Source organism: Nelumbo lutea, chromosome 6 (assembly GCF_056320005.1).
Source record: "Nelumbo lutea isolate HS-2025 chromosome 6, American lotus-T2T, whole genome shotgun sequence".
NCBI lineage: Eukaryota > Viridiplantae > Streptophyta > Magnoliopsida > Proteales > Nelumbonaceae > Nelumbo > Nelumbo lutea.
The window spans coordinates 51,545,310-51,557,605 of NC_142689.1; the positions used below are offsets into that span (position 1 = coordinate 51,545,310).

General features: G+C 41.1%; 1 non-coding gene across 1 annotated transcript; it reads right to left on the reverse strand.

Annotated features, from left to right (window-relative positions):
- Positions 1-11,102: 11,102 nt before the first annotated feature.
- LOC148848881 (small nucleolar RNA R71) lies at positions 11,103-11,209 on the reverse strand. The gene has a single exon (XR_016101572.1). It is a non-coding gene; the product is annotated as a small nucleolar RNA R71 (small nucleolar RNA).
- Positions 11,210-12,296: the final 1,087 nt, after the last annotated feature.

A 12,296-nucleotide genomic window follows, 5' to 3' on the forward strand; every position in this document is an offset into this window, starting at 1 on the left:
GAATATGATTCCCAGTTGAGAGAAGGTAGGAAATTTTTGAAATTCGCCCACCCATTCCGCAACTTTTATGGCGTCCATTAGATGGATCCTACCATTCTTTCAGTGGTATCAGAGCCATAGGTTCGAATCTTTAACCAAAAGAAAATCAGATCTGACCCTGCGCAGATGGATAGAAGGTGTTCTTTCAAGATTTGCGCAGATTGTTTTCTTTTTTCAAGAAACTGTTTCTTGTTAAGGGCGATTGATCTGAAATTAATTTTTTTTTAAAATCCAAAATTTATTTAGAATTGTTCTTTATTTATTTTGATTTAATGGACTGTTCGAACCTGGAGATCACAGTGCAGATTTGGCGCAGATAGTCTGCGCACCCTCTTTCTTTTTATTTATTTATATTCGGTTTGTAAATAATTTTTTTTTTATTTTAGACTGAATGTACAGGATTTGATCAAGAATGTAATTAATAGAAATAGGATTTCTATTATTTTTCTTGATTAAAGAAGAAGGAAGAAGAAGGCGACGCTGGAGATTTGCAGTTGGAGAAATCAATTTCTGCGATTTGCAGTTTGTGAAACTGCAACCCTTGTGATTAACCTCTGTTTTGGAAGTGGTGCGAACAGTCCATAGTTTGATTTGTGATTGTTTGAAATCAAAAATTATTAATTTCAGATCTTTCATGAATTAATTCTTGAATTGAAAATCAGTTTTGGATACTCTCGGACTAGATTGGACCAAAACTGTTTGGACCGAATCTGGGGTTCGATAGGGACTATTTTTTCATTCTGTATTTCTCACACATGCTGTTCCAAATCTGATGTTGAATTACAAGGATTAATTCAGCCCACCTGTAAAGCCCAGTTTTAAAGGGTTAAAACTACAAAAGGCCCATTACTGTGAAATAAGCTGTATGGGCCGAACTGCTATCTGCGATTCTGCCCATACACCTAGTAGTCATTAATTGTTAATGACTTAGATTTTAAATGGGCTATTCAATGGGCTTTACAACTGTTAATTGATTGGATCAATTCCTCCTCTACATGTGATGTTTGGATGTTTGATGTGCTGCAACCATGGGCCATAAGTACTTGGCCCATGAAGACTCGTTAGTGGCTCTTGCGCACACTATGGCTAAATGCACATCATTGCCATAGTGTCCTTCAAGGTCATTGGATGACCCATCTTTGCTTGGTGGGCCCCACAACCCTGAAAAGGGATGCATACGGAACCCCTAACCGATTAAGGCCCACCAGAAATCTGACTTTATGAAAGTCAGTGGGAGCCACTCTGGTTTGACCTAAATTAAAACTAGGGCATTTTTGTTCCCTCTAGCAAATACGAATGCATGTGATAGGGAGACCCATATGATGGACTCTCTAAAGGCCTTCCGTCATTATCACAATGATGGGTCCTTCAGTAATGAGGAAACGCACCATAAAATTGGGCTATCCATTTGCTGTTGGATCAATTAGAGTGTTTCATAAGATGATAGGGGCGTCATAGACCGATGTGGGAGGGGCTTCACCAGAAAATGGGAACTCTCTCACGGTACCTTGGCGTAACCTGAATATGATGGGTAAGCACTCACTGGACAGAAAGTTTTACCTGAAAATGGCTCTAAACCTTGTCTGACAGAGGCCAAAGGGAAACTCATTTGATGAGTGGATATGATCCTTCATAGAAAGGTGGTGAGGTTATGCAGCTGAAACAGTTGGCTTCACGCACCCCATGTGATTTCCCACATTTCCAGAGACATTTCGTCGTCTCCGTCACTGAGAAAGGAGGGAAATCTCAGAGATGAACAAATGGGAATGGAACATAGATTAAAAGCCATATCTATGTAGGTAACATGAATCAAACTAAGGTTGTGGACTAATGATTTTACTATTTTATCAGAAAATTGCAAACAGCCAATTTGCAAAGCTTCTAGATGATAACAAGCTAAAGGGCCCAAATTATGCCGACTGGTATAGAAATCTTATGCTGGTCCTAACTTCCGAAAAGTTAGACAAGGTGGTGAAAAATCCTGCCCCGGAACGTCCGGGTGATAGGGCTTCTGAGGCCCGTAGGAGGGACTACCAAGAGTGGGAGGATAAGAACTCCCTAGCCCGCTGCTTTGTCGTTGCCTCATTAGACAAATCAATACAGAGGCAGTTCGATCAGATCAAACTAGCCAAGGACATATTGGACAGTTTAAGTACTCGACAGAAGGTCCTGAAATTGTTCATGACCGCACAGATGACCAAAGGGCAGAAAGTTCATGACCATTGTCTTCGGATGATGGGTTACATTAACGAACTTGAAGCTCTTGGATCCGGGCTAGATCTTGGCATGCAAGTGGATGCCATCCTCAATTCTTTGCCCTCTTCCTTCAATGCGTTCACAATGAACTACAATATGAATAAGCTGAATGTCAGTGTCCAGGAACTCAGCAATATGTTGCAGAGAGCCGAGGATCTACTCAAGAAGGATGAGCCTGTAGTTATGCTTGCTGAAACTAACAAATCGGGCAAGAAAAAGAGAAAGGCAAAGAAGCCTCAGAAGAAGGCTGCCAATCCTAAGAAGCAGAAGAAGAACAAGGCATCTGATGTCTGTCACTTCTGCAAGCAGACCGGCCACTGGAAGAGGAATTGTCCTGCCTACATGGAATCTAAGAAAGGTAACATCGAAACTTGTGTCATAGAAACTAACATGTTAGTTACTTTTGTATCCTGGTGTGTTGACTCCGGGGCTTCAACTCATGCGTGTAACTCACTGCAGGGGTTCAAAGTTAGCAAAAGGTTGAGTGAAGGTGAAGTGACATTATTCTTGGGAACAACTGCAAGTGTTGCAGCAGCGGCAATAGGAACCGTAAAATTAGTTTTTAAAGAAGGAATGCTTGTACTTAAAGATTGTCTTTATGTACAGAACTTGAGAAGAATTTTAATTTCTGTTTCAAAACAGTGTGCTGATGGATATACTGTTTATTTTAGTAATATGATTACTGTTAAACGGAATAATAAATTCATCGCATGCGGGGAACAAGAGAACGGTCTCTATGTTCTACATCCTTCTCTGGAAACTAACTTAACCGAAACTACGTCGGTCAAAAATCCCAAGAAAAGGAATCGTGATACAGTAAGTCCCACATGCCTCTGGCATTACCGACTTGGCCATATCGGTATTGACCGAATCACAAGGCTGGTAAAGGATGGTCCTTTGGATTTTCTAACTGTAGAAAATCTTCCCACTAGTGAACCTTGCCTTCAAGGTAAGATGTCTAAGCGGCCATTTGACGGTAAGCCTGAAAGATCTGAAGGCACACTTGACCTAATACATACTGAAGTATGTGGTCCCCTGAGTGTTAGGACACGGAACCAACACGTGTACTTCATCACCTTTACAGATGATTTTTCACGATATGGTTACGTGCACCTAATGAGACATAAGTCTGAATCATTTGAAAAGTTCAAAGAGTTCAGACAGGAAGTCGAGAAAAAGTTAGGGAGAGAAATTAAGGCCCTTCGATCAGATCGAGGTGGCGAGTATCTCTCTGACGAATTCAGGGACTACTTAAAGGCCAATGGGATAGTGTCACAATTAGCTCCTCCTGCTACACCTCAACTCAACGGTGTTTCAAAGAGGAGGAATAGGACCTTGTTAGACATGGTCCAGTCACTTCTCGTACGCTCACAATTACCCACATCCTTTTGGGGATACGCATTAGACACTGCTATCTACGTGCTGAATCGGGTTCCAACCAAATCAGTTCTGAAAACTCCATATGAACTTTGGACCGGAAGGAAGCCAAGTGTAAGACACTTGAAGATTTGGGGTTGTCCTGCACACATTAAAAGAACAAGTGCGGACAAGTTGGAATCTAAAACCAGTCGTTGCCTGTTTATAGGCTACCCAAAGGATTCGGTGGGTTATCTATTCTATGACCCGAGTGAGCAGAAAGTGTTCTGCAGTCGAAACGCCCAGTTCTTAGAATCCGATTACATCCTGGACACCCATCGTCAGGAAATAGTTCTTGATGAGGAGAGCTCAGGAGCAGTGGGAGATGTCCCACAAATTCCAGGTAATTACCAACCTAGAAGAACCACCCGGGTATCCAGACCACCAGTCCGATATGGTTATGACCAGGATAGTTACCTGGTGGAAACCTTGACTAGTGAAGAGGATCCCGTGACTTACGCGGAAGCTATGTTAGACATAGACTCCCAGAAGTGGGTGGAGGCCATGAGAGCTGAAATGGACTCAATGGAGACCAATGGAGTCTGGACTCTAGTGGATCCGCCCCCCGAGGTAAAAGCAATTGGTTGCAAATGGATCTACAAGAGGAAGAAGGGCCCCGATGGCAGGATTGAGACCTTTAAAGCTCACTTGGTGGCGAAAGGGTATACTCAGAAAGAAGGCATCGACTATGAGGAAACCTTTTCGCCCGTGGCCAGGAACACAAGGTATGTAAACTTAATAGATCCATTTATGGACATAAGCAGGCTTCTAGGAGTTGGAACATCCGTTTTGATTCTGCAGTCAAAACGTTTGACTTCGAGCAGAATCCGGATGAGCCCTGTGTTTATAGGAAGTCCAGTGGGGATAAGATCACCTTTTTGGTGTTGTACGTGGACGATATCCTACTCATTGGGAATGATGTAGGAATGTTGACTTCGGTCAAGGTATGGCTATCACAGCAGTTCTCCATGAAAGATCTTGGAGAAGCTTCATACATACTGGGTCTTCGACTCTATAGAGATAGATCGAAGTGGATAATTGGATTATCCCAGGCTGCTTGTATTGACAAAATTGTCAAGAGGTACAGCATGGAGAACTCCAAGAAAGGAAACGTTCCTTTCAGGCACGGAGTCACTCTCTCCAAGAAGATGTCTCCCAAGACTTCTGAGGAGACTGAGAGCATGAGAGACGTTCCCTATGCCTCAGCCGTAGGGAGCATCATGTATGCCATGCTGTAAACTCGCCCTAACATTGCTCAGGCGGTGAGTGTGGTAAGCAAATTCCAGGCGTACCCAGGGCAGGAGCATTGGACTGCTGTAAAGAACATACTCAAATACCTTCGAAGGACAAAAGAGTTTTGTCTGGTATTCGATGGTATTCCACTGCAAGTTCTAGGGTATACCGATGCCGATTTCCAGTCGGATCCAGATAATAGTTCACTGCAACTATTCGATGGTAGTTCACTGCAAGTTTCCTGAGTGTCAGCAAACAGGGGTCCTAAGTTGCAAATTAATAGTCCACAACCCAAGCCGAGCGCATTGCCGTAAGTGATGCTGCCTTATGAATGAAGGTGTTCATTCATGAATTTGGAATTCAGCACATCACCCATTCCATTGTTGTATGACAACACTGGACCTACGAGAGGATGATAGCAAGAGGTAGCATCAGCGGAGAATGTGGTAGACCCATTGACTAAGCCACTGACACAGAAGGTGTTTGAGAAACACGTGCAAAGTATGGGACTCCGGCTTGTACCAGATTGGACCTAAGTGCAAGTGGGAGCTGTTAGACAGTTTTTGAATGCCCTTAGCTTCAATCTGATTTGATGTGCTTTTGTTATTTAGTGGAAATAAATAAAGTGCATGTTTCATTCATGTTGTTTGGTTTAATTCTGTGTAAAACCCTAAAACTGGACATTTATAGAGACTCGTGTTAGTTTTAAATGTTCACAGCCATTGGATAAGTCTGGGGAGATTTATCCTGCCAAGGCTGATACTGGTGTGCCACCAAGTGTTGGGATGGCCTGTCTTAGCCACCAGGGTAAGACCCAAGGCACATGCAGTATGGGATTACTTGAATCCTGGAACCGGACCAGATTTCCAGTATTGCCCTGGACCTTGGAGATAGATGGGCAAAACTGGAAAGTTACACCTGACCCCTAGACTCGATTATGACATTTCACTAGGTGTTGGATCAGGCTACCTTTGATATGCCAATCAGTGAGATACTTAGCGAGGATCAAAACCTAGGTATGTTGGGGCAGTTTGAGAATTCATCTGAGTGGGTGATCCTAGTGACAGAATCAACCACTTTGTCGGACAAAGGGTAATGATCGGGAATGCAGTCTCTCTGATGCAAACCAAACTGCCGGCAATTGATTACAATCGTTGAAATTTTGTTTTGCAAAATTAATATATTTATATATATATGTACGGTTTCAAATTGTTTGCAAATGGTTTTAATTCCCGGGATCCATGTGAGAGGAGAGTGCGGCACTGTTCCTTGCAGCCGAGGGAGAGGTCCTCTCTTGTCGGGCAGTGCTTGATCATTAAGGGCTGAGAGGTTAAGTGTAAGACCATTGAGGATAATACCTGATGGGCTAATCTTGCACCTGCCCACAGTCCCTGGGTTTTTATAAGATGGCTTGGCCCAGGGACCACTTAATGTAAGTGTTGGGCCCATAGGGTCCATATGATGGACTCAAGGGGTTCATTGAGTTTTTCAGTGAATTCGGCTGGGCCTTGTATTAGAGGCTGGGCCGAACCCATGTGACTGGTGTGTAGATCAATGCTTGGGTCCCACGCCATACAAAGAAGCCCAACTGGGCAGCAGATTGGAAAGTAATTAGACACTGAACACTTAATGGGCCAGAAGCCCATTTCGAGGTGGGCTGATATGATCACCCATCCTTGGGGCGAATCTGAGATTAATGTTAGTAAAAGGATTAGGCCTTTAGCCTTATCCACTCTTGGAGACCAAATTCAAATTAGATTTGAATCTGGTAACCTCCTGATAAGATCAAGAGTAAGCTAACTTTATCTGCAGATAGGATTATGATTATCCCCTATCCTAATACTGATTTGGATTGGGATAACTCCTAATTAGGAGGATTCTTAATCAAGAAGAACGGAGGAGAAACCCTAACCAAGAAGGAAAAATATCAGATTTTGAACCACCTTGAAGAGATATAGGATATCTCCTGCGAAGAGAGACAGGATCTCATTCATACTCCAGAAAGAAAAAGAAAAAGGCAGTTCACCCTTTTCGAATCAGAGTTCACCTCCTGCTACCGCCATCTGTTTTTGCAAGATTAGATCTTTGCAGAAAAAGAAAGTCAAGAAATCTGTTCTTGACATTAGTCTTGCAACAAAGACTAAAAGGATTCAGTGTTTAGTGTTTCCAAAGGATTCTTGTGAAGGATCCAGTGTGTAGGATGCACCCTACTGGTTCTGTTCCATCCACAGCTGTGTCATCTTCAGCTGGAATGGATCTTGGAGCATTCTTTGGGTGTGAACACCAACTTTGGGAGATACTGCTTCTCCGGATCATGTATATTCCTCCCATTTATCTTTTGGTACAGATCTGGTTTGATTATGGTTCAAGTAGGATCCTTGAATATTGTATTCTAAACTTAGGGAATATGATTCCCAGTTGGGAGAAGGTAGGAAATTTTTGAAATTCGCCCACCCATTCCGCAACCTTTATGGCGTCCATTAGATGGATCCTACCATTCTTTCATGTACGTCGACCACCTCTCCTCCGGTTGGGCCTAGGCCTCTGCCAGCCCGTGTTGGGCCTCGATCAGCTCATGCTACATCTTCTGGTTCACCTCATAGAAATGTTGGTGGTCATCCTTAGAATTGACTTGAAGCTTCTGCATCTCAGCCTGAAGCGATTTGATGCTCACCTGCATGTTAGCTCTCTCCTTTTGGCCTGAACGAATGTGATCCAACAAAACTTGTTTGGTGGTGTTCACCTACAAAAATCTTAATCAAAATGAGATACTTCAGAAGCAAGGATAAAAAATGTATAAAAAGACAAACCTAGATGATGCACTGGGTCATCTGGGCTCCGGCGTCAATGGGGTCCAAGTCGTTGTAGTAGTGCACATCCTCAGAGAGGAGCATACCCCTAGCTACTTGAAGAGAATTCTCAGAACTAAGCTTGCAAGATCTGAATTCTCAGATCTGAGATTGCAAGATCTGAATTGCTTGAAAGAGAATTCAGATCTGCAATTTTGAGATTGGCCGAATGGATCTAAAGCTTGGAATTCCTAGAGTGCTTGAGAGAGACTCTAGGAATTCAGATCTACTATTCAAGAACTGAATTGGATGCAAGATTAGAGATAACTTGCACAATTCAGTTGGTGATCAATTTTGTTTTAAATTGATGCCTTAGAAGTGTTTGAAGAAATGCATGCATGGGGATTAGATTCTTGTTAGAGATAGAATAATTGTCACTCATGCATAGGATGAACATGCACTTGAGAGAGGCTGTTCATGACCTTGGGGTTTCACCAAACCAAGGCTCAATTATGATTTATTCGAATGATCCAAATTGATAGATTGTTGACTTCTGAGATTGACATTTACTGCTTACTCTTCTAACCTGATTTGAAGGCAATTGGAACAATGATTTAGATAGATTTTAATTTAGGATTTTTTTAGCTTTCATTAAAGTTTTGATTTATTTGTTAATCAGAAAAGAAGTACTCAATTTAGTATTGATACTTGTTTCCTAAATCCTCGTGGGAACGATACTTCACTCACTACTTTATTACTTGAACGGCTAGTGCACTTGCTAGTGTCACAATGAGCCACACATCAAGTTTTTGGTGCCGTTGCCGGGGATTTATAGAAGCAATATTAGGAAAGATTGATCATTCTTAATCTGGTTTTTAGCATTGCATTCATGGCTGGTTTTCAAATTTTCATCTTAGATTTCAGCCTTGAATGCAAGGGCTGCATTGATGGAGCCATGGTTCTTCTATTGATATTTGATTGTTCCATCCTTTGTTTTAGTTTTAGTGTAGCTGAAGTAGATCTGATTTCTCTTATTTGTGATTCTATTACTTCCAAAACGAAAAAAATTTATAAATCTCAAAATGAGTTCAGATCTGAATTGCATTCAGCAATCAGAGCTACACTCATCCAAAAAGATTTTGGTTGCATTGCTTCACTTTGTTTTAGCTTTCTTCCTTTCTAAAAACAATACATATATATATATAGAAAAAGAAAAGAAAAAAAAACAATGAAAGAATAGCATGAGAGCTTTCAGATCTGAACTTCAAATCTAACTTTCAAATCTGAAACTCAAATCTGAAGTTTAGATCTGAGTTCAGCCGAGTGCAGGTCTGCATTCTGCTAGGTGCAGATCTGAGATCATCTGAACTCAGACCTGAACCTACTCAATTATGACTGATATTTTGATAAATCAGACTTGTCTCATGGCTGAAATTGTAGCAAAGAATGAAAGAAATTTGATGTGAACTCAGACTTGGTGTCAGATCTGAGTTCAGTTGGTTGCAAATCTGCTAGGTTCAGATCTGAGTTCATCTGAACTCAGACCTGAATATACTCAATTCTGATGTGAATTTGGCACCCCATTCACAATGTGAGATATCAGATTTGCTTCAAGAATCAAAGGGTAGCAAGGAATGAAAAATATTTGAAAGAATGACTTATGAGCCTTCAGATCTGAACCTCAGATTTTAACTCAAATCTGAGCTTAGCTGGTTGCAGGTCTGAATGCATTTGGGTTCAGATCTGAGTTCAGATGAACTCAGACCTGAACCCACTCTATTCTGATGTGAATTCGGGTAGTAACAGCACCCAATTCACAATTTGATGCATCAGACTTGCCTCATTGATGAAAATATAAGCCATGAATGGTAAAATCAGATCTGAAATGCATGAGAATCTGAGGCAGTATGAGTACATGATCTGAAATTTCTTTGAACTTGATGTTTTATTATCATTTAAATCTCTTGCACCCGATCTGAATTGATGTTTGGATTAGATTAGGACTAATGTTTGTAAGGCCTGAAAGGTCCAAAAAGAGCTTCATATTTTAGATTGTAATATACTGGCATTCAGATCTGAATCCAGGCTGCTTACAGTATAAACATTACAGACCTGATTTCAGGTTTCTGCAATCACTGAACATGAGCCACTCAGGCTTGGATGTCCATTTCTAAATTTAAAGTTTTTGTTGGCCAACTCTGTTTTCTAAAAAAGTTACAGATATGAAGTGCAGGTGGTTTGATATGAGATCTGATATGAAATATCTTTGGACTGATTTTGTTCTGTAAAACTGCTAACATCAGATCTGAATTGCAGCAATTAACAATACCAAACATTGCAGACCCGATTTTCAGGTCTTAGCGAGTGTTTGATATGCATCAGCTATACATGTTTGGGCTTCAATTGTAGAGCTTAAAATCCTTAAACCAAGCCTAACTCAGGACTGATTTTAGTTTATTTCATGTCCTTTTAATATATTTTTCAGATCAGATCTGATGTCAACCCTAAAGCATCACAGATTTGATTCCAACATTAATGGATGTATATTGCAGTGTATACCAATGAGTGTGTATGAGATATACAGCTCATATCTGAATTATTATTTGTTAATTTTCTCTGGACTAACAATACCAAAAACTTGCAGATCTGAACTCAACTAAATTGGATCTGAATTTAGATGTTGCAATCGATGGATGTAGATAAAGGAACCTTGAATAAGATGTTGATCTGCTTTTAGTTAGCTACATTTATTTATTTTAGGATGTAGGTTTGTATATTCCAATACTTCACTATACATTTTCAGTTGTAATAAGGTTAGTTATTTTGTGAATATTGGTTTGTTTATTGCCTTGACTTTCGTAGTTTTTGACAAGCAGAGTCGAGCTGGAGGAAATCCTCTATGACTCGGAGATTGAAAGAACACTCCGTGTCTGACTAAGAGCAGCCAAACAAGTCCAGCAAGAAGCTCAAGAAGCTCAAGAGGCTCAAGAAATGGCTGAGCAGAGGACTATGATGGACTATACCAAACCCACTCTCACTGGAGCTACCTCCAGCATTATCAGGCCCAATATTGCTGCTAACAACTTTGAGATCAATCCTGCCATCATGCAAATGATTCAAAACATGGTGCAATTCTGTGGATTGGCCCACGAAGATCCCAATGCACACATTTCTAACTTTTTAGAAATTTATGACACCTTCAAATACAATGGGGTAAGTGATGATGCCATTAGGTTGAGGTTATTCCAATTTTCTTTGAAGGATAAAGCCAAAGCATGGCTGAATTCATTACCGGCAGGATCAATAGCTACGTGGGATGAAATGGACAATCGTTTTCTCTCTAAATATTTTCCCCCTTCTAAAATTGCTAAAATGAGGAATGACATCACTACTTTTTTTCAGCAAGAGGGGGAATCTTTATACGAGTCATGGGAACAATACAAGGAGCTGTTAAGGAGAGTTCCTCACCATGGCCTCCCCATTTGGCTGCAAGTGCAGACTTTCTATAATGGTCTTACTGACTCAAATAAGACCATATTAGATGCTGTAGCCGAAGGGTCCAAGAATAATAAAACTCCTGAGGTTGCCCATGCACTTATTGAGGAAATGGCAGCCAACAACTATCAATGGCATTCTGAAAGAACTCAAACTAGGAAACAGCATGGCTTGCATAATGTTGATACTTATACGGCACTATCTACACAAATAGGAGCACTCAGTAAGAAAATAGATGAAACGCAGATAGCTGTCATGCATGTGCAGCCTCTTAATTGTGAATTGTGTGGGGGAGGCCACATCAGTATTGAATGCCAAGTTGGCAATCAGATCAGGCCATCTATTGAACAAGTTGACTATGTCAGCAATTCGTCAAGACAGCAGGGTTATCAGAGTCACCATACTTTTCATCCAGGATGGAGGGGACATTCAAACCAATCCTGGCCAAATCAACATACTTCCAAGCTGTTCCACCAGACTTATCATCAGCCTGAACCAAAGTCCAATTTGGAGGAACTGATGACAAAATGTATAGCAGGTGCAGAAACCAGGTTCCAAAACTAGGAAGCCTCAATCAAAAACCTGGAAAACCAAGTGGGGCAATTGGCACAATTAATCTCTTCCAGACTATCGGGAACTCTTCCAAGCAACACTGAAGTGAATCCACAAGAGCAAGTGCAAGCTATTACCTTAAGGAATGGAATAGAGTTGCCCGAGGTAGAAAAGAAGAATTGGGGTGAACCCAAGGCAGAAACAAGCCTTGGGACCAGACAACAAAAGACTGAACAACCAGAAGCACAACAAGGGATGCACCAGCAGCCACAAGTTCCATTCCCTAATAGGCTGAAGCAACAAATATCAGAAAAGGAATTTGGTAAGTTTCTTGAAATATTTAAAAGTTTACATATTAATATTCCTTTTGCTGATGCTTTAGCCCAGATGCCACACTATGCAAGGTTTTTGAAGAAATTATTGGCAAACAAAAGGAAACTGGGAGATGTGGCTACAGTTGCTTTAAATGAGGAATGTTCTGCTATCCTTCTAAACAAGCTGCCTCAGAAACTCAAA